The following is a 24,486-nucleotide window of genomic DNA, read 5'->3' as shown; positions in this document are numbered from 1 at the left end:
CAAGGACGCTCAGGGGGGTGCATGGGTACTTGTGACCTGGAAATAGAAGGGCACGAGGCACACGCGATCGAGGAATTGCACACAGGCTGAGTACACGCAACGAGAACAGGCAAGGAAGGAAGGGGTGCAGAGGCACACAAGATCAAAGATTGCGAGGGACCACGCAAGTCGGGGATGCGCATCGCGAGTGAAGCCAAGGATGGAAGTGGCGCGGAAGCACTCGCGATCAAGGGATTGCAAGGGAGCATGCGGGCTGAGGACACGCAACGTGAACAGGCAAGGATGGAAGGGCTGCGGAGGTAAACGCAATCAAAGATTGCGACGGACCACGCAAGTCGGGGACGTGCAGCGCAAGCGAAGCCAAGGATGGACGTGGCACGGAAGCACATGTGATCAAGGGAATGGGAGGGACCACGCAGGCTGAGGATGCGCAGCACGAACAGGCAAGGATGGAAGGAGCGTGGAGGTAATGCGATCAAGGATTGCGAGGACCACACAGGGAGGGGATGCAGAGGGAGGGACAAGGATGGAAGGGGCGAGAGGGGAACTCAAGGAGTGGTGGGGGGACAGCGCAGGTTGAAATTAACAGGGAAGGGGTGCACTCAGCAAGGGGCAAGGGCAGAGGCAGAGATGCAGGTCGCACGGGTAGGGGGGACGCAGTCAGGGGAGAGGCACAATTGGGAGAGCTAAGAGCTCAGAGCAAGCCAACTCCCCAACTTCTTACCTGGCAGCCGCATACAGGCGGGGAGTTGTACACACTCACTGTCTCCACCGCAGACCCCTTCATCGCCAAGCACCTGCATCGTTCAACACAGCGGCCTTGTGCTGCGAGGGCTTTGTCCCAGGGGGTCCAAACCTCGGGTTTTATAGGATCGGTAGCATGGACGTAACAAACATGTTATGTGTAGTCAGGCAGTGTCTCCTGCGAACCTGCGTCGTTCAACGCCGCAGCCTTGTCCGGTGAGAGCTTTGCAGCGGGGGATCCGAACCTTGGATTTTATAGGATTGGTATTGTGGAGGTAACAAACGTGTTAAATGTAGTCGGGCAGTGTCTCCTGTGAACCTGCGTCGTTCAACATTGTGGCCTTGTACTGCAAGGGCTTTCTGGGACACAGTCCTATGAGGACTCCAGTTGTTAAAGGGACGCAGGTGTAGACCAAGTTCCAGTGAGGGCGCAGTGTTGCTCTGCTGACGGCAGGGTGATTCCTACTGAAAACATTGCAACTCTGAAGAAGCAGGGCAGTGTGGAGGCCCCAAGGAGGATCTCCAATGGAGCGGGCCACCTGCAGTCCATGTTTTGACAAAGGAGGAGGGGGAGAGGCCGTCCAGAGAGCATCTGGGAAGCAGGGCATTCCAGGCAGGGATTGCTGCCTGGGGCCACTCTCACCCACTCCACCCTGCAGAAATAGCCACCTGCGGGGCAGATGAAGCGAGGATGCAGGGTGAGGGTCGAGGGGGGTCACTCTGCTGCCACCTTGGGTATGAATGCCAAATCAAACACACGACCCCCAGCCCACCCAGACACACACTTACTGTGAAGGTGAGGCCAGGCTGGGGGACGCTTGGGCTGCATCACTCCGCTTCTGCTGAGATCACGGCCTGCTGAGTACCTGTTGCAGGACTCTGGCTAGGGGGTCCCGCCAGGCCGCACAAGTTCTGAAGAAAGATCCATGTGGGGGCATCTGATACCAGAGCAGAAGAAGCAATCCCTGCAAAGAGGCCAATATGGTGGTTCTCTACCCAGGAATATTTTCAATCAAAGGCTGCAGGATGGCCAATCCCTTTTATTGTCAATCCTGCAGAAAACTGCAGGCGTCCGCCATTAGAGCCTGATGTATGATCCCTGCGGCCATCTTGGGACCACCGGCATCAGAGGCTGCACACTGCCAGCTTTGATTCGGAGGAAACCAGAACCCCTGCTGAGGTGCACTGCCAGTGACAGGTCTAAGGGGGAGCCACCATTTTATCTGTGGGCGGTCAAAACTATTCAAGAAAGCGGCAATGAGGGCTAAAAGGGCGCTGCTCGGCAGAGCCTGCAGCAGGCATGACCGCATCAGTAACCGGCTGCCTACTCCCCCCCTTTATGATTAATTTCTGTAAAGTGACATGTAAATCCATGTCTGCCTGAATTCTATGGTGTTACTATTTCAGCAGTGAGGGAACAGCATGCACTGAAGTATTCATGTGGTCCATCCACTCTGTGCAATTAACAAGTACTTGGAAAATGATCCAACAGTCTCTTCTATACTCTGACCCATAGGCCCTACATATATATACACAGACACAGAGACCATTTTGGCTGCTTCCCATGCATTTTTTCATAAGGAATCATAAATACAAGCAAATGTCCCCTGCAGGTTAATTCAAAAACCATATCGTTATTTACATTCTATAAAGGTAAACAGTTTACCAAACCATTTAATGGAACTCTGCTGGTCCACTTACGAGCTTGGTTAGATGAACTTTTCACATGCATTGAATAAATCAACAATAAAATGTATTAGAATCACAAATGAAACTAGAACAGTCACTAATGCAAAATGAAAAAAACATAAAACAGTCCATGAGGACAACATAATTCAAATATGCCCAGTGTAAGGAACGCATGGTATCAACAGTAGGACAGACACAAGTGACCACAGTTCAAGGGTGTTTATTGAACTTCCATAGGGTTTGAAAAACGCCTATCTAATACTAAATCTAAAGATGGGAGCAAGCTATGACCATCAAATAATAACGCAGTCCTAGTGGTGTCTTGTAAAAATAAAAGGGTCTATACTAATAAACATATTGCCAATCCTTACCTCTAAATACAAATAGTGTTGGAAACAATGTTATGCAAAAGAAAAGTGTTCAAGGAATGATATGTCAGGATATTCGAGCCGTTGGCTTCCCTTCCCCACGTTTTCAGCATGGGACAAGGCGGCACACTCAAGCTTAGCATAGTCTCTGGTTTCTCTAGCACAAGGATTCAGTTCAAAACTTCAACATCATGGCCTTCTGTGCCGAAAGCTTAAATCCACTTTAACACAATGTTCTCAGGATTTTCACGTAGACAATTTCTTGGGGGATTTACGGTTCACCCCAGATCCCCCTCCACTGGGCTCAGATGCGCTTTGACACACAATCTTGAAACATTCTCCCTCTGCCGGGCTCGCAGCAATTTATCTATTGTAACACAAAACTTGCTTTAATCCAAAGCTTGCAATTGATCTCCCTCTGCTGGGCTCGAACCAATATTATCTCTTTGTTACAAACTTTCTTAACTGTATCAACATCGAAGACTTTCGATTGTGCGCAGTATTTTGCTTGACTGGTCACAGGCCGACTTCGATTCAAAATCTGTTGCCACTCTTTCACTTTTGTCAACTCTCTACTGGATACGTCATAGAGACCTTTGATTGAGCCCACACACGGTGCTGGACCACTCTGTGAAAGGTATTGTATCTTGGTTTCAAAGTTCAATCACTCAACTGCCGTTCAACTTTACTCACGTTGGTTAGCACACAAGTTTTATACAATGTTCGTTTTAGCGCTCGCCATACAATGTTGCCATTTGCAACCTTGGTTTCAACACAGACAGTCTCCCCAACTCACCGGCTGTGTTGATTTCACTGATGCTGCTTTGTTGTTGGAGCCAAGGACAGTACCACAACAGCTGGAAATTCTCCCCACTTTGATTATCGACACCAGGGGGCCCCGAGTACCTCCGACACACAATGCAGGATCCCTTATCCTGGTTTCCTGGTCTTACGCTTTCTATTCTCGAGGCTTCGTGAAAGTAACGGTTCCTTGACGAAAAGGTCAAGGGAACCTCCCTCCTTGCGATCCCCTTCTGTTTTGCCATCTTTCTCCTCTTGTTAAACTGCCATCTTAGAATGCTGTTTCCTTGTGTGCTTTGCCTTGCTCAAATTGTGCTCTTGTTCTCTACCTTTTATCCATTTGGGGAAGTGTAATGGAAGTCAGGTGTGTGTGATGGTCAGTAGTCATTGCCTGACCTTGCCTGACCATTGTATTGGGACACGTTAGATATACGGCTCGGGTGTTAGTCTGTTTTCTCTCATAGCAGGCTGTCTGTGAGAAAGTGGTTGTGTTGTAAAGGGGGGCTCTCTAAATATCCTACCTGATAGGATGGGGTAAAGGTGTTACAGGGAAGAGGATACTGCGTCTCACCACCCGGTGTCCCTCCCGCACTTGTCCACCCCCAGGAACTGGATCCAAAAGCAATGGCCGTGTCCTGGCCACCTGGATGACAGATCCCTGGGGACTAGTGGGTGAGACACCTTCTGGTTTCTCACAACAGTCATTTGAAATTGATGCAAAAAACAAACAGATAAACCTATAGTAGGTTATCCTTTCTAGCTCCTAATTGTACACCCCCTATTGGAACCAAACCTCCTATTCTTGTCATAATCTAAGAGATAAAAAGGGGTTGGGGGAAAGAACATAAATAGGGCTACTCGACACATCCCAGGTCTACGTCCCTCTAGATACCTCTGATACACTAATAGTGAAAAGCTAAATTATCCACGTAATGGTCTAAAAGTTTGCAGCTTATAATGAAATGCTGGTGCAGAAAAACAGCTGTGGTGTATTGAATGGTTTACATTAATTCACCATTCCAGTTGAGTAGCCGGATGTGCACCTACCTGCGATGCACTGAATATCCAGATAATATATTATTATTTAATATTTTACAGTGAATGCTGGTTCCAACATATAAAGGTGCTTGTCAGACGTTTTGGCAGAGTAGAAACAAACCACCTTCTTCGGGACCTCAAGGATGTGGTGCACTGTGGATGTGAAATATTACAGTCAATTAAAATGTAATAAAAACAGGTTGCATACCCAACCAAGAGTAAAAGCAGATAACCGCAAGGCATAATAACCAAGTGAACCATCACCAAAAGAAGGTACATGTATAAAAGTGTAAGATGCCTCTTCTACACAAACACCCCAGTGCACCAAAGGAGTGAGATTGCAAAACCATTCATCACCACACCTGGACCTCTGGTCGAACCACATGAAAAGTTTAACCTTACAGTCGCGTGTAGTTCCCAAGGTCAGCATGCAGGACGAGCCACAAAGAGCCACAAACAGCAAATTACGCTTGCCGACAAATAAAAAACACTTATCAAGGAATCAGATCTCATAGCGAATGTGAAGCTTACAAATCCATATAGGGGAGGCCAAGTGGGAGAACATTTTTGAAAATGGCCATATATCAGGTTGCGATGAACCACAAGATGGCCAAGCTCTGTCGAATAGTTCTGCACATGCAAGTGATAGAGGGTGCCAATGATGTCGGCAAGGGACAAAGGAAGCAGGAAAAAATTAAGAAAGATGAGAAACAAGAAAAACAAGAAGAGAAAAAGAAAATTATATCTCAAATGAGAACTCAAATGTGCTAAAGATGGACAAGGAAAGGAAAAAAGCGAGAATGAATTAAGCGCACACTAGAGTTGGTGAGGAGCCAATACACGTGCTCTTACCTTCTGAGATCAATATATCTCCAGAAGGCAAGTTCCCATATATAGAGGAATGTGGATAGCTATGATGCGGTGACTCTCTCCGCTTCCAATAATTTACTTGGGCAGGTGCTTCCTAGACAGAAAGCAAAAAATGCCAAGCAAGAGGACCTGCACTGTCTGGTGTGCTGACAAGCAAGTATGTAACTAACGTGCTGTACGGGTAAAATTGTTGGCACTGGCAGCCCTCCAACAGACAAAGTCACTCATGTTTAGTAGTGTGCTTACCTGATCACACTAGAAACAGAGTATGCCAATGTGCTGGCGGCTTCTGAAGGTGCAGGACCACGAAGGCTGGCACATTTTAATTGTGTGCGTACGCTTGCGTAAGGTAGCACAACCCGGTAATGTGACTAGGGGTGTCCTATGGTGCCACCCATTAAAGGCTGCCTAAAATGACCTATAAAGGCAAGAAAGATACATAGAGCTAATAAGGCTGCACCCACCTCAAAACCTGAGTGCCGCTAATACGCGACAGCCCAGCCTGGGTAGGCTGGCTGTAACTGTGCTGCGTTGGGCATCAAGGCCAATCCCGTTGTCACGTGGGCTTAGATAGCCGCTACGAGTACACCTGAAGCAATGTGTACTCGACTTGGTAAAGAATTACTGTATGACAAAATGGGATGCAGGATGCCACTGAGGCCTGTCATGTGGGGAACTGCTTTAAATAACCAAATCACATATAGTGTATATATATAAGCAGGCCTCCCACAGCAAAGATATACAAGTATGCAACTCACTGTGTAGGGTAGGGCACCTGTAACTAAATGTGTGTGTGTGCATATGCACCCAAAGATATGCAATTTCTCTCAAACAGAGACAGCCCCTCTATTGAAACACAGAGGGAAATCTGCAGGTACTGTGCTGGTGAGGTTCTAAGGTGCCCTGAGTAAGTGTGATGAGAGGGGCACCAATAATTGTGTAAGGCCTCATTAACACCATTCTCTAGTGTGCCCAACCTGTGGATTGATCTTGCTTCCTGCATGACCAAAGCTCGACTCATTCATGAGGCCCTGGGAATTGCATCCATAATCCAAAACTGGATATCATCTATGGAATGTCCATATTCCATGTAATGCGAGACCAGAGGTGCCGTGATGTTACAGCCTCGAATACGAGATCTATGTTCTACGATCCTAGTCTGTACTAGTCACGCAGTTTGTCCCACATATTTAAGCCCACACAGGCATTGGATGCAGTAAATGGCACATAATAATAATAATAATTTTGCATTTATATAGAGCTACGAACCCTTAGGCATCTGAGTGCTGCTTATTATTACCCACGGTGTGTGGTGCTCATTTATCGACCTTGAAAGGATGAAAGGCTGAGTTTGGCCCTGCTGGGATTCGAACTTGCATTGGTAGGCTCTGCATGGATGTCGAAGGGAGCGCTCCTCCTGCTGTGCTATTTGACCTGCTAATTTGCAGTTTTACAGTTGCCATGTTTACGCAGCTGTAATTGTCTGCCTTATACCTCGAAAGATTTAAATTTCTTAATGAATTTGCTCACTGAGCAATTCAAACAGGGAAAGTGGCCCACCAATGGTCTGAGGTCCCAAGCTTTATTGGTAGACCCACTTTAGTCCTTGGGACTAAAGTGAACAAGATGGTCCAGAAGATTTTTTTGATGCATCATTGCGAATAAAGGAGTGGGTTCATTAGTAATGCCAAGTTGAACAAGTTGGCCAATATTTTTTATCCATTTTTTTACCGCAAAAGTGTGCATGTTATATGATATCATGCACACCAATTTGTCCTGTTTCTTTCTAACTCTGGGCTCAAAAAGTGTCTCCCTAGGCGTAAAAGTTACCCTCTTGGATGCTGTTGTGTTCAACTTCTTGGGATTTCCTCTGGCCTGAAGTCTATCTGTTAGATTCTTGGCATGTATCTGATAGTCTGCCACAGAGGTGCAATTTCTCCTTAGTCATAAGAATTTTCCATAAGGCAGATTCTCCTTTAGACTCCTGAGGTGGAAACTTGAAAAGTGCAGCAATGTATTTCTGTCAGTTTGTTTTTTCATATAATGACCTTTCAACATGATGTTACTCTCTCTGATGATGAGGTCCAAAAAGTTGATTTCTTTTTTGCTATTATTCATAGTAAACTGAATGTTGCTATGGCAGTGGTTCAGCCAAGATAGGAAATCACCAAGACCTGCCTTTGGGCCTTCCCATATAAAAATAATGTTGTCGATATAACACCGCCAATAACCTTATTTGATGGTGGAAAGGGTTGATGTTGGACAAGACAGAGTGTTGTTCCCATGCTGCCATGAACAGGATTGCTAGACTAGGTGCAAAGGCCACACCCATCGCTATACCTTGGGTCTGTAGAAAGAACTGATCTTTATACTTAAAACACTCTTTTGGAGAGCAATCAAAAGTAATTCTAAGATAAACTCTGTCAAGATGTGTCTAGGTGGGGGCACATTGACAAAAAGTTCCCAGATGCATTGCATGGCCTCCTCTTGAGGGATGCTAGTGTATAGTGCACCATATATCCAGGGTGACCAGGACTTCTTCAGTGGGATTAAATGCCCTCCCTTCGCATAGTTGGATAACAGATGCACTGTCCCTAATGTAAGTTTCTGTTTTCTGGTTGAGAGGCTGTAGGAACATGTCTATGTACTTACATATGGGTTCCAGTACTGACCCACCCCCTGCCACAATTGGACACCACAGTGGTTTGGTGGCATCTTTATGTATTTTAGGAAAAGCATACAGTGCTGGAGTACAGCATTCAAAAACCTGAATTCATCTTTAGTAAGCCATTCCTTCTGCAATGCCAAAGGTGTCACTTCCAAGATTTCTTTCTTCAATGCATCTTGGGGTTCTTACGCCGTTTGCTGTAGCTGCCAGGATCTTACAGAAGTTCCATCCCCATCTAGTGGTATTGTTCCGAGTTAAAAACCACTATTCCCCCACCGTTGTCAGCAGGCTTGATAATCAGTTAGGGATTATTGGCCAATGTTTTCAAAGCATGCCATACTGCATTAGATATATTGTATCTGATATCTTGGACTGTACATTCAAGCTTCTTCAGTTCTTTTAATACACATTTTCCTAAAGTGAGGATGTCTCGAGGTGTCTGGTCATCCATAGGCGTAAAAACAGATGGACACTGAAGGCCCTTATCATCCGGTTCTCCTTGTGGGTTGCTATCTTTGATCTTTGAAGAATAAATGCAACCTTATTTTCCTCAAAAATGTCTTTATGTCTGTCTCAACCATAAACCAATCGGTAGAGGTGGTGGGGACAAAAGATAGTCCTATAGTCAAGACACCTAATTGTGCGGGAGACAAGAAATGCCGAGAGAGATTGAAGACTGGGAGTGAGAAATGTTAGTGTATCTGAAGGAGGCCCTCCGTCTGGACCTCTGCTGAGATGCTCTGCCAGTGATAGATCTAAGCGGGAGACGCCATATGATCTGTGGGGGGTCATATCTATTCAAGAAAGTAGCATTGAGGGCTAAAAGGGTGGCGGTTAGTTGAGCCTACAGCAGGCACAACTGCATTGGTTGCCAGCTGGCCACTCCCCCATTTATGATTCATTTCTGAAAAAGGTGTTAAGTGGCTTATAAATCCGGGTCTACCTGAATTTTATGGTGTTACTATTTCACCCTTGTCAAAAATTAATCAAAATTGCATTGAGAGAACAGCATACCCTGAAGTATACATGTGGTGCACTCTGTGCAATTAACAGGTACTTGGAAAATAAGCCAACAGTCTCTTCTACTCCCACCAATAGGCCCTATCTTATTCCACACTGACGGACTGACGGACGAGGGCACGCATGCCAAATTAATTGCTGGAGACTATGGGTGGTTTTATTTGTTTACATTATGTATGGATGCCCTTGATTTATAGACACAGCTCACATAAACGTGTGCAGCCTAATAACTCTCTCCCTGTTAATCTCTGATAGCCATCAGATTTTCCTTCATTTCATTGTCGCTGTTTCACACTACTATTTAACTGACTCATGTCTGTTTCATTCTGTATCCTTCTGTACCTCTTTCATTGTGAACACTTAGGCTCTCTCAGCTGTACAGAATCATCCTGCCCCTTTTATATTGAATGTAACTTGTCTTTCTTTCACTGCAAATGCTTTAAGTCCTTAGATCTGTATGCTTTTATTCTATTTACCAGTGGGGTAAACTCAGTGACTCCACCAGCGTGCGCTGTTGAATGCTATGCAATGTGAACAGGGATTTCTGAAGGACCATCCACTGGTTTCAGTAGGCAGAGCACAGTCCTACTGCCCACAGCTTGCCTCACTTGACACTCTTTGCTCCTGATTCTGCTGTGAATCCTTCTGCACTAACTGATTAGAACTTGGAGCCCTGTTGATGCTAGATGGAGTCTCATCACTGATTCAAACTCATGACGCAGACTGAGGAGGCAAAATGGCTGCCTTGCAAAGATTTGTCAGATCCCTCAAATGATTATCAACCACAAAATGCAGGTATTAATTAAGGAATTATCAAAGCGTGTGGGGCCCGAGTTGCATGATGTATCATAACTCAAGGCGTAGTAAAGGTTGTGGATTACTTAGGCTTCACAAATTAGTTAATACACCAACTCACCTGGAGTATGTAGCCTGGATGCTTTGCTGTCTGGAAACTAAATTTAGCATACTATAAGCTCCTGGCTGGGCCAGATCATGCCCTTACAATGCTTCAACCAGAGAATAAACTCAGTGGGAGAAACAGTCTACAGACCGAATCACATCCTCCTTGCCTAGGAAAGACACTTGAAAACACCAAGCAGTCCTCTTGCACACAGCCTTAACATCCAGTGTCTGCCCATATGCCAGTCTGGATCATAGTGAAGAATGAATTACCCCAACCATCAACCAAACTGCACTTTGAAAACTGCAAAAGGACATATCTGGTAAGGTCATTGTCAACACCTAGATCACAAATGCCCTGTAACAGCTATAATGGGAAGGAAGGACACTTGAACAATGCTGCCTCAAATCATAACTACAGGGGCACAGAAAGGTTTTCCATATCTGTTGACTAGGTTACAGACACATTAGTATGTGATAAACCTCAAACATGAATGTCTGTACTAGCCCAGAAATAAATAAACAAATTACATAATCAAAGTCACCAAATTCCTGCCTGCTAAGGTAGTAGCTGAGTGCCTTGCTTGCCCCACAATTCCTCCTGTCTGCACTAATCCCAGCTCCATTACATCATCCTCTGCTCTACTACTTTACCAGTCACTTGCGGTTGTTGGGATCACATAGTATTGGACTATTGCAGTTAAACATTGGGAACTGAGCAAGTGACCCACTGGTGGACCCCGACAGATGGGACATATGGACCATCATCTCAGGTCATTTGGTGGTGACTCCTGAACCTGCCCAAAAGAAAGGGGGCATGAAGAAATGGACAGAAAGGAGAAAAGCTGCACATGAGAGGAGGAGGAGGCAGAGATAAGCCTGGTTTGGCATAAGAAGGATATTAATTTCTGCAGGTCGGCTTGAGATTCGGTTGTAGATCTAGATTTCCTTTCTTATATTATTCAGTGTAGGGTAGTATTAGAATAGTAGAACATTTGGAGGAATACGTGGATGAACTCTCAGAAGATTATTTGGAAACTTGGAATGTATGCTATAGAATGTGAGAGAACAAGGGAGAGAGTGTAAGATAGAGCTATACGATTGTTTTATCAAACAGTGGCATGTAAACCCAAACTGGAACCTATTTTGAAGAGCTCTAATTAAGGTGTGCCTTACTGTGTTTTACCTGCCTTTGCTTGAGTCTTGCTGTTTTTTGATAATAGGATTAGAAAATAAAAGCCATCAAGAAAATTGATAAGCAGCCGACATAGTTGGGCATTTCTAAGATCAGTAGATTTGAAGGCGAACATTTTTGAGTTGCTCACTGGGGGAAGCACTAAGGCCCATATACCCTTGATAATGATTGATGATTAACGGGTGGGATACCCCTACTGTTAGGACCTGGTTGAAACATACTTATTTAACACAGAATGGCCTAACATAGCAATTCATATGCACTTCTGTGTGCATTACCTTTTTACATTTTGGCACTAAATGTCTAATTATTTTAAGGAAAAAAAGTTCCATATCAACTGTGGGTGTATTTATCACCCACACATATTTTTTTAATTTTTCATACCATATGTTTTTTTCTGAAGTTTCAATATTTTCTGGTTACATTTCTATGCCCATTTCATTGCAGGCTGAGGTGCTTCATAAAATATATAAATATATAGACACAATTTCAAAGGACAAACATGTACAAATACAGTGTTACAGCACATACCTGGATATTCACGACATATACAATAAAACAATGTGCAAAACAATTTAAATCACAGTGTGCAAAAAATTGGCAATCTAAGGAAGCACTCTAACTACTTGGTGTGTGCCGATTCCTTATTATCCTAAACTGTCACTATGGAAAGGTCATATCTTGTGCAGAATTCAAAATACAGTACAGTATGACAAGTGCTAGTTCAAAAAAGGAATTCCGTTCCTCCTAGCTTGATAGTTGGCTCTGGTACAATTCATAAGCTATTCATGTATCATGGATCCTATCCTTTGGTGATATAAGTGGTGTTACCGCCCATTTATTAATAATCGGTCAAGTGACCCATTCACGGTGGATGTCGCTGAACACTAGCTGTTGTCTGAAAAACAGGTGCGGAAAGTGGCAGGAGTTCCTAAAATCCTGCCTTCCCTGGACGTTTCGGCTTAATAAACTGGTCTGCCTTCCTCTGGTCCAAGAATAGGTGTACCCTGCTGGAAAATACTGAAGATGAAATTACTGGGTTGTTAATTCTGCTTAAACAAAAACAAGAACAGACTGCAAAACTGCTGCTCATGGCAGCAAAATGGTTACTGACCTTAAATTGAAACACCCTCTCAATCTCAGTAGGACGGGGGTGAAGACGGTAAATGCAGTATTGCAAGACAGGGTTGTGAAACCCCCTGTGTTGTGGATCGGTAACATGCAAGTGTGCCAATACTGTGTGTCAGATATGTCACCGGCATATGGCCATCACTGATCCACATAAAAGTGGCAATCCTTAAAATACCTGGATGTCACAGTATTTAAAAAACTTGCTAGACGCACCGTTTCTGGGGGTTGATGGGACCTGTAGTATTGAGGGATCCTAATAGTAACGTGGAGACACAATGGGAACACAGTGTAAGGCTGAGAACTGCACCCAATCATGCAATCAGATTCATCAAATTCAATGCAAGATCCTATCGAGAATGAGAAAAGTACCTTGGGTTGGTGCCATGTGGACTAAATCCACCTTTCTTCATTCACTGCCCAGCGGATGAATGACAGCCGCAGGAAGCGCCACACCTGTCACAGCTGTAGGGGAATGAACACACAAAGGGGATTAAAACCCTGGTATGAAAGCTATAGTCTTTGTTATATCATAAATGTGTGCCTGTGGCCCCACACTGAGTTAACAATAACACACAAAAATACATTGTGAGAGAGTACCTTAATGGGGCTGAATTTTGTTACACAGGGCGGGCGCCATAATAGACAGCACGTTCGGCAGCACCTCTGTGTTTATTTGGAAATGCCCCATGTGGCCACGTCCGGGACTCTTGGCCCAAGTGGGGGCGTGCCTTGGGGTAATTTGCAGTGAAAGCGGCAGACATGTTTGAGAATGTCCCTAAAGGTGCATTAAAGTACTGCAGTGCCTGCAAGGTACTTTTTGGTGCTGTCCCAAAACATTGGGGAGGAAAATAGGGTAAACTGAAGTGATGTTATCAAAGTGGACAAAATATACATGCAAAAGGGGGGGCATATGCAGAAGTATCATGAACTGAATATTATTTCGATCCCTGATTCAAGTGGATGTCATTTGACAGGTGGAACTGTAAATGTATGTAGATACAGCCGTGTTTTCATGTTTATTATTCGTGAACTGCAAAAATCCCATTCAAAACGTAGCCACTCCCAGGAACTATGTGCATACTGTTGTAGTGTATATTGCTCTCTGAGGGATATGTGGCACTTAAGGTTGTATCTTCTCTTGTGGATTAGAGACAATTAATCATTTGGTGTCTTGCTGGTGCCAGGATCACATCACACATTCAATTCACAGTAACATATGTAACATATGCAAATGAATAGGCATTACATTTTCATTATTATTAAGCTCTAAACAGGGGTTCATAGCACTCAAAAATCTATCTCCTCCTGTCGTCACTCACTACTTGCTCTTAAAAGTATAGCGGCATGATTTCATTAAGGGCTCTACTCTGAGTCTGGAGTTTGTGGATCCACCATGCTTCTTTATATATACGTGCATTAGAGACATTGGTATTTGTACTGATCACATCTGCCACCCACCAAAAGATGTCATCAGGTCCATGCTGTAATTGAATGCAGTGATATACCAATGGTGCTGTGTGGACTCTGTATCTGATTTTGGAACAATGTTAACCTATTCCTTTATTGACAGGGCGGCTTGTCTAGACAACATACTGTAACCCACATGGGCATTGAACCACATATACATCTCTGGTGGTCTTACAGTTGGAAAAGATTTGGAGGGTCCACTCCTTCAAGTTTATTTGGAAAGATTTCATTTTTGTAATGAATCAGCAGACTGTGCAGGTCCCGATTGGGTGATGTCCAATGATCTCCCACATGTTCCATAGGGAACCTCTGGTCTTATTTTTCTTTAACAGTGAGTGTGTAAGGAACTCCTTCAGGTTTTGTGATCTCTTCAATGCCATCCGGGTTATTGATTCTCCTGGGAGGCTTAATCGTGGGCCAAAACATTTTAATTAATGACCTCAATATGCCTATATCTGGACTGTAAGTGGTCACACATGTAAGCCTGTTGTGTTGTCTGAACAGTTTCTGTCCTTAGGAGTAAGGAGAATTTGGCTTGGTGTACATGTTGCCCTCTTTTTGAAGTTCTTATGTAGTGTCTAGAGATATCCCTGTGCTTGTAATTTCTTCTCCAGTTTGTTGGCATGGAGTTGGTAATCTGCTATGTCCAAGCAGTTTCTTCAAATCTGTAGATATTGTCCATAAGGGAGATTTTCCTTCAATTTTCTGGAATGGTGGCTCTTGAAGTGGAGTAGAGTGTTTCTTTCAATACTCTTCTTGTACAGATTGCACAGAGTTCTTCTTCTTTTTTCTGAATAATAAGGTCTAGGAAGTTGATATACCTGGAGCTGTTAGACATGGTGAACTCTATCGCTGGTGTTCCATTGTTCAACCAAGTGTGAAACTCCCCAAGGGTATATAGAAGATGATGTAATCTATGTATCTTTTTCATTGTATAATTCGCTGGTGGAATGGATTCTCACTCCCAAAAACATGCATATCTTCGGAGGCTGGCATATATAAAACTACTAGACTGGGCGCAAAGGCTGCACCCATTGCTGTACCATAAACCTAGAGGTAAAAGGTACCATCAATCAGGAAGAAGTTCTTGGAGAGGGCTATGGTCAACAATTCAATCATGAAATTCACTGTTAGTTGACTTTGAACCATGTGATGTGTCAGATGGTCATGGATGCACTCTATAGCTGCTTCTTGAGGTATGCTGGTGTACAGCTCTTTGAGGTCCACAGTGACAAAGAGTTGTGTCGAAGGGTCGAAAGGTACATTCTTGAACTGTTCAATGGTGCTCATAGCATCTTTCAGGCATGAAGTAGTTGTTTGACTGAGAGGTTTTAAGAAGTGGTCTATGACCTTTCATACAGGTTCCAGAATAGACTGCACCCCAAGTCTATGGGTCTCCCAGGTGAATTCCTAGGATCCTTATGTATTCTAGGCAATGCATAAAATACCTAAATTCTACCTTGGAATTATTAAGGTGCTCAAATTCATTTCTTGTGATCCACTGTTGGTGGTAGGCATAGGTAGTTGTTTCCTCAATCAGATGCTGGATCTCCGATGTTGGATCTGTCTTGAGCTTTGTGTAGTTGTTCTTATCCTTGATGAGGTCTGTTATCATTCTCTGGTACTTTGCCACTGAGAGAATAACAATACCGTCCTCCTTGTTGGCCAGCTGGATTATGACTTCTGTGTCATTGCTGAGAACCTTCAGTGCAGCCCTTTCACACTTCTCCAATGAGCTAACTTCCTGGGTTTTTGGTGGGGGTGAATGATGATTTTAATCTGAGTTCTGTGTCTTGTTCAGAATCTTCGATAGTATTAACTTGGAAGAATGCCTTAAAGCGGATATTCCAGAAGAATTGTCTCATAACCGTTTCGAGGGTGAACCAATCCATTGAGTGTGAAGGAACAAAAGAGAGTCCTTTCGCTAGAACAGATTCTTCGTCTGCAGTGAAAATTCTCTTTGACAAGTTCAATATCCAGATATTATGATTCAGGGTTATCTCCTCTGTGATCGTTGTCTCGGTTGGAATGGTCCCCAGATGGGGGTACCGGAAAGGTTCTTTCCAGAATGGACCCCACAACTGGCCTGTGGGGTCCCCTCTTCCTAACAAAAGGTCTCCTATTGTAGCATCCCAGTCCATAGGGGTGGTCATTGTATTCTGGTTGATCCTCGTGTGCTGAATCCGTGCTTGAGGTGTCGAAGAATGTCACCTATCTCCGTCTGGGCCCATTGTCTCCAATGATCGTTCCTTTTCTTTGTTCTCCTGGTAATCCAGTGATAGATAGGGATAGACTACCTCGACCTTGAAGTCCTTATTGTCTCTTGCCCAATTTCCTGGTTTTCTTTTCAAGTGTGCTGGACTTGAATTGTTCCAGTTGATGGTTCACCTCATTATGCTTTTCTCGAGCACTAGTCAGTGCCGTATTCCCAAGCAATCTCTCCTCCTCTGCTGTGAGATCGTCTTGGATCTCCACGTGAACTCTCTGGGTTGTAGTACTTGTTAAGACCATGAGGTTGCGACTCAATTTAGCTGCTATATGGCTGAAGCAAGTCATGTACTCTGTAGTCTAGAAATAACACTGGCTCATATCTAGAAATGGGGCCAACTGGAATTATGTTGGCTTTCAGGTACTTACGTAAGAAATGGCCAAGTAGCTCACTCTGAAAGCTCTTTTTTTTGTTTACAAAGTTTCTCCCATGTCGTTGTCATGGATGCTCCCTGGATAGTCCCAAGAGTATTGAATAACGATGGGCCTCTAAAAATGTCATAGATCTGCTCCTCGGTGAAGCTCATGGTGTTCTCAAGATACCCTTGATAACATTGCTAAATACTGACATTTTTCTCCTGGAAAAATTATAATTAGTAGGGTTAATTCCAAGGTGAAAACAGGCTATCTGCCTCTTGTCTGAAGAATATCTCCTCGACTTATGATGCACTAAACACCATGGTTTTAGACCGCGATTCAAAGAGCACTTTGGGGGGAGTTAGATTCTTAAGATTTAAAGAAATACAGTATGTACACCCGAACACAATAACTAAGGAATTAGCCAAATATAGCAATTGTACCAAATCTTTGGTTAAGGTCTCCCCTAAGCTATCCATCATTAAGATCAAGGATGACATTATATTAAAAATATCAGATTACTTTACACATTCGGCTTCAACATGGAGAATACAGGTTCAACCGAAGGCTTACTTTATATCCGCTAACCAATGATGTATGATGTATGATATTTTTATGATGTTGCTTTTAGATTACCAAGTTGTGAAGTAAAACTAAATGTTTATGTACTGGGACAAAGAACTATACAATGTTTTGGGCAAATGAAAATGTGTGTTCTAGAAGTGTTCACATTTTTTTTAATTGCTTTAGCATTTTTACATTACGTGAATGCAGTTTTATGTTTGTGTCAACCAGATGTATGGATGAAATATCTACCAAATAAATTGATAATTGATGGTACTTAATCTTCGATTGTGGACATCTGCCGATATTGACTTTGTTTTCATTGAATAGTTTAATGGCAGTGAATTGAAGTTGCATCTACATTCACTTGTTTGCCCCTTTGTGGCTTTCCTAATTATGGATTATAAACACCATCTCAAATCAAATGGTATTAATATCTTGAGGGAACCAGTGTCAGCTGCCCTATATGTTACATCTTTAGATGTCAGGTTCTTTTCTAATATACACACCTTTGAAATAACATGCTCTTCATGCAATGATAAGATTCCAGTTGTAATGTACTCTGATGGGTCCAAACATATGGTAACCACAAAGTATGGGTTGTGTCTAGTAGTGCCAAGGAGACTTCAGAAGGCAAACTGCATTGGTGAAAACAACGGTGTAATTGGTCGTGGCTATTAACAGCTCTTCAGCCTTCTGCTTCAGATAAAAATAACTGCTGCTAGGTTTGAGCTGATCATGAATTCTTGAGATGCAACAGGCTTAGAACAGCACTTATCTTGGTAGGATAGTGACCCATCAATGTGTTAAAGGGAAATATTTTGCATACAGGAATACTGGTTTACTACAGATGTGTTTGCAATAATTTTCCAACATGCTCACATTTTTCTCCAAAAGTTCTGAAGGGTGGACCTAAAGGAGGGTTGGCTTTATTGGTGAGCATGAGTATCGTGATCTGGTTCACATTCAAACATGTTAGCTGTTGAAACACTTGTTCTACACTCGGATAACTTGTAATCTCTCACTGCCATACTCGTGAATGTGCATATGGTAAGGTTGTGAACATTTACTATCAAACTTTTGTGAAGATTTGCAACATTTGTTAAATGACTTTAAAGACAGTGTGTTCCTAATGGTATGTGATTTCGATGCAATGATATTCAGAGAAAATCTACACAATGATTTAATGATGAATTCGAATGTATTCCAGAAGCTTTGAAACTAATCCTGAAAAGTAACAGTTGTGGGGAGCTCCTTTTGGATCTCCTGCATTTGAATAATTTAATACATCTAAATGGTAGACTTGCTGATGACATGCTAGCAAAATCAATCTTCCTCAACTCCACGCTAAGTGCTTCGACAATTGATTATTATACAATATCTATGAAAGATCACCAAAACGTTAGCTATTTTCAGTGACATTTGGCATATTTAGTGACAATGAATTGTTAATATGTAAACTCTCTAAAAATATCTGCCAGGGAACAAGTTGTTAAATGCCTCTTGGTCACTTTGGTATTTCAAACGTCAAGATAAATTGGTCCCCATGTGAAAATATAGTTTTGGATACTTGTAAGAGAGATGTTCAGTTTCATTAAAAATGAGAATCAATCCGAAAAGTTAAGATGACGTTTGAAACTTTCTTAAATTCAATCCACCAATAAATATAGAAAGATTACAAAGGGTTTTTTCGGAACCCATAATTTGGTAATGATCCTTTAATCATTGAAAAATTAAGAACAGATTCGAAGAACTTCAAGGAATCTATAAAAAGAACAGGAACCTTTATCAGGACCAAATATGGCCTGATTTAGTGAATGCTGCTGAAAGTATTACAGCACAATGTGGAACTAAATTTCACCATAGATGAATGAAATAGCCCCAATCTGGTCAACTCCAGTCACTGAAGCATCCTTGAAATAATTTCTGGTAGAACGTTATCATCCTCACTTTCCAGAGTAAATCTTAAAGATAGATAAAGTTCCAGGTGATTCAATATCTATCCCTACACTTCCCCAGATAGAAAGCTATATTGTTAAAGGGAATCCCTCCAGAGTGCAAGGGCCGGATGGGTTGTCAATGTATATACTGCAACAAAAGTATAAATATTGGGCCCAAATGCTCCACCCTTTGTTTGCACAATGTATAGCATCTGGCCACATCCAGGAAAGCTGCGGTGGTAGCATTCTGATACCAATACATAAAAAAGAGAGAGGTATTTGTCCTCTATCAACCCATCGACTTGCTAGATTTCTGTTAGAAAATATATTCAGGACATATTTTACATGCCTTACAAGATTGGTGCAAGGATACAGACGTTTCGCCTTCAGAATAAGGAGTTTTCAGGAAAGGCCACTCCAGATTAGACAACTGTTTGTATATTAAAGTGCTTACTGGTGAAGAATTGCATACATTCTCAATGAATATCGTACACTATTTTTATTAGCTTCTTCAGCGCATGTGCTATGGTGGATAGGTCGCTATTATGGAATAAGCCAATTATGGAATGTCATTATCTTGTTACAAACACATAGGTTTGAGTGCAAATAGATGCCATAGGTCATTTAACCAAGAAACCTGCAATGGGAAATGGCTTAAGGCAAGATTGCATTTTAAGGATGTATTGTTTTGAGTGCTGAAAAACAAAAAAACAAAAAATATAGCCACTATCCAACACTTTCCCCACGTGTTCTAGGACTGGGGTTTGTTTATATAATTGCAACAGTCCTAAAATGTGTTCGGAAGGGGGTTCAGTGGGTGAAAACAAATATTGTTTACCCAACAATGTTTGTTTTCAGCAGGAAAAAAAACATATATCTGCATTTTGGCCCTGCCGTTATTAATTTTCATTATATTTATCAGACCTCCCCAACCACTTAAAACAACCCAGTGCTTTGCACCATGATTAAATAACAACTCTTTGCAGCTATTAGTGTGTGTGGATGATACTATACGTTTTAATCAGACACTAATTGGGTTACACGAAATGTTATCTGTGTTTGAAAAATACTGTAAAGTAAATGTTCTTTACAAGTAGCCTTCAAATTCATATCAGACCTGTACATCTAAATGGTATCTGGACTCAGTAAAACTGGAACAGGTTAATGAATATAAATATTTGGAGGCAATCATTCAAAGCTTGTTGAAGCAATTATGAAAAAGTAAATAATATGACAAAGGCTATAAAATGCTTTGCTATTATACAAGGGTCCCAAGATATTAACTAAATTGGAAAGGTATATGAATCCACGATTCCCTCTCAGACACTATAAATTGTTGAATGCTTATCACAGAAATTCTTTTTGAGTCTGGAAAAGATTGATTCTAACATATCTGTTAAATGTCAGGAAATCCCCCTCTATCCAGGATCTGGGATGGACACTGGGTCTCATAGAAATAATTTTTAAGGGAATCGAGCAAATTTGAAACTGTGGAAGAGGCTGTTTGAGGCCACACCAGAGACAGTGGAGCTCATGTTTGTTGGGGCGTAATGTTAATGGAAGATGTAAAAGCCTTGAGTAGGGCTTTAACGCCTTCCATTCACACCATGCCCCATTTCCAATAATTTGTATGGCGGAGAGGATGGCCGGAACACAACTTGCTTTTCCGCCACCCTCCTTTCTCTCCATCAAACAAATGCTCCAGCATTTGCACCGGAATGGATTTTCATGCCAGCACAAATGCTGGAGATCCCTTTAGTGTCTTCCAGCTTTATGCACCTGCATAAATCAGGCGGATCTCATAGGAAGCAGTGGGGATCCGAGAACCCAGTCTCAGATAGGGTGGAGAGTGGAGGGTGTGTGGACCTAGGTGTTAGCGAGTAATCATTCCTCGAAGAGGATGTTCTTGAGCTCCTTCCAGAACTGTAAAATTGAGAGGGTGAGTCTGATGTTGACAGGGAGGAGGTTCCGGAGTCTTGGGGCATAGACAGAGAAGGCATGTCTTCTGGTTCTTTCCTTCCTGCATTTTTGGAGTTCAAGTCTGCATATGTCCTTACTTCTGGTATATTGTAGGCCTTCAAAGATCCTGAGTTTCTCAGTGAGTTAGCTTGGGGACTGCCTTAGATATGGGCTTGCAGCGGGAGATAGTGCAGTTCATTGATGGTACTGAGATATAAATGAGACAGTCACACTAACAAGAATAGCTCAGGAGACACAGAAAGGTCCAAGAGTGAAACGTACACGTTATCCAGTCCACATAATTGATTTACTGGAGCTCCACGTGAGGTCCTGGAATGAAATGAGGAAACCATAGCCAACAGAAACATTACATGTTCGGGGTTAAGGTCCACTTACTTTAAGGACAATAAAAAAGCAATAGAGACAACAAATGTTTCATGCTGGGAATCTGAGTTTGAGGTAATTCTGTTTACAAGAATCTGTATCAACCTAGCATCTAGGAAAGAGAAACGTACGCATTTAAAGTCTGCTGCATACAGGAGTAAAACATCCTCATGCATCAAGAGGATTCTTCCTCAGAGGGTTCAAATGTATGCATGCAGTTTACATGAGTGTTGAGAGTCTTAACCCTTCAAGCTATTGAGAAAGAGACATTTGAGGGTTTCATTGCATGTTGTGTTTAAGTATCAAGAGGAAGACATCTGAGAGGATTAGAATACATATTAGCCGAAGGCAGATCTTTTTAAAAAAATGATGAAGTGAAATGTATGGGTTCCTTGTATCTTTGTTGCTGCGGTCCAAAATCCTCAAGCAACCGAGGAAGAGATATATGAGGACTTATGTGTCTGGTGCTTACATGAGTCTGAACCCCTCTAGCACATGAACAGTAAAGATTTGACTCTGAAAACAAGAGCAAACCCTGACAAGTCTAACACAATTTAGAACATTAAAATATGTCTTCTTTTTCTTCACATCTTCCTCTTCTTCTCATTATAGTCTGTCTGTTATTATGTTGAGTCTATCATAACCTTTTACATCACCATTTTGGGAGTCTTGTGATATATCGCTTTGATTCAGATATTCAGCGAGCAGCGCACTCTTTGTACCAAGTGGTAAATCTCCAAGGTATTGAGAGTGGATGCCCCCTCTGTCTTTTGGATTCCTGGTCTTTTTTTAAAACTTGTATTTGATCAATTGGCAGCATGCAGCAAATAAATAAGGGACATATAAGATAAGAGTATAAGGTACATGTGAATGGTCCATCTATAGTACGTTAGGCATTTCCTCAGTGTACAATATTAAAATAATTGCTCAAAACATTTTATAACTCTGCACCATTTGTAGCAGGCAACAAATAACACCTATAATTAGCCCATATACATTTAAGACAATAACTGGGTGGCACCAACGCAGAATAGAGTTTTTCATTATTATTGGCTCAACTTACATCCAATTGCCTTGTTTTCACTTTTGGCAGTGTACACTGCATTCATTTCTCAAGGATAAATCTCTTAGCAGGTAATAAACCCAATTTGATGAACCTGCACTTCAAACTTGACATTTTATCTAAACAGCCTGAGGGGATTAACAGATAATGTACTCCCTGTAATCTCAGAGAGTTTATGTCATATATCTTTCCAGAAGCTGCAGAGTGCAGTGCAGAACCATTGAATGTGAATAAGATTCGCACCCATCCCACAGCACCTCAGGAAGTTACCGTTTGAACCTGAATTCAAATTCTCTTGCATTCTCTTTTATTATTATGGTATGTATTGAGCGCGAACCTAGCTTCGGGAAGCAACAGAGCACTTTACAATCATAGAGGAAGAACACAGTGAGGGAAGCAAGCAGAGAAAAAGGGAGCGGGGAGCTAACAACAGGGGAGGGTGGGCGACTGGCAGCAAGGGATCTACAAGCAACCACGGGAGGAAACAGTGTGGAGCAGATCACCTAGTCTCAGGTAGGGTGGGCAATGGAGGCTGTTTGATGTAATTAATTGTTCCACCTCCTACTCTCATTTTATCTATCAAGGGAAAACTGACCATCAGGAAACATGTCAACCAGTCCATACATATTTTCTCTTTGGCATGATAACTGTATCACCCTATGCATCGTAGGGTGCAGGTTAGGGAACTCTCTACTCAAGAATGTCCTTATCATACTTATCAGAAGGAGTCTCTTCCCAGTCTATGAAACATTTTATTCACGGTTTCAAGAGTCTCCAGGATGGGTTAAAAAATCTAAGGTTCAAATAGCAAGAGCCAACTAACACAGACCTTATGTCCGATCGCCCAGGACACAGCCGTTCGATCTTGGCATGTGGAAACATGGTGTCTGTACCATACCATTATACCAGAATAAGGCAAAATGTGATTATGCAACCAAAACATAAAACTCAAAATCCAGGGAGTGAGTCACCCAATTTCATAAGGGTTAACAAAATTGATATATTTCATCTGTGTGGAGTCCGGACTCGAGATAAATTCTGTGAATGTTCTCAAGGGTTCTGATAAAAAAAGACTGACCCGACCAGCTAAGTATATTATGAAAAAAAATATGATTTTAGTAACACTCTCTTTTTGATTAAAGAAGACCTGCCAGTCATGGACATAGGACTCTAGACCATTGTTCTAGTTTGGATAAATATTCCTGACATTTTCTATTATAGGGCTTCATTGAGCATCAATACCACTACGCCCAAATACCTAATCGAGACCGATGCCTAACTAAATTATCACTGGCCGAGGGAGCTGTCGTCAAACTGGTCAAAGGAAATCATTTAGATTATGCTTGGTTGATGTGAAGCTCACAATAAAGACTGAACTGTGTGGAATCCTGCATTATTGGTTCCAAATTCTTATCAGGATCCTTTGCAAAAAGAGGAATGTCACCCACATATATTTTTATTTTATTTTATTTTATTTTTATTGTTGATTTTAATCAAAAAGAAAATTGATTTTTTTACAACACGATCACGCAGATCATTTCTCTATGGCAGTTGTAGGTCTGCTGTGGTTCAATTGTAGTGGCCAATTCATAGATGCCTGGTACAACTATTTTAACCTATCTACCTTGTTGCAATGATATTGACAGAGTTGCCAAAGTTGCCGTTCTATGTTGTAAGATTTTAAAAGTTGCTACTTGCCAGGTAGCTTTATCCCCACTGATCATCCTTGACCACCAGGTTTCCTCGTCTGCCAATAAGGGGTTGGTGAAGAAATACTTAATATATCGGGACCTCACCCACTCGGTATCCGGACGTGAGGAGAACGTGACAAATTGTCTCTTTCTTGTTGGTGGCTTTACAAATTCTGCAGGAATTGGTTGTAGAGAGACCTCTGATTGCTTGAATTTCAATTGTGTCTAAAAGGTTTAGCTGGTTTCTTAGTATGAAGTTTTGTGACGGTCTGCTGGGAAATTTCTTGATATATCCCTGTAGTTCATTCAGTTTTCTCAAGTTTGGAGGCAAGTGGGACGTACGTTTATTGCTTTTGGCTAATGTTAGGG

Source organism: Ambystoma mexicanum, chromosome 7p (genome assembly GCF_040938575.1).
Source record: "Ambystoma mexicanum isolate Mex_15411 chromosome 7p, UKY_AmexF1_1, whole genome shotgun sequence".
In the NCBI taxonomy this organism is placed as follows: domain Eukaryota; kingdom Metazoa; phylum Chordata; class Amphibia; order Caudata; family Ambystomatidae; genus Ambystoma; species Ambystoma mexicanum.
Note: the sequence above shows the minus strand (reverse complement) of the source record.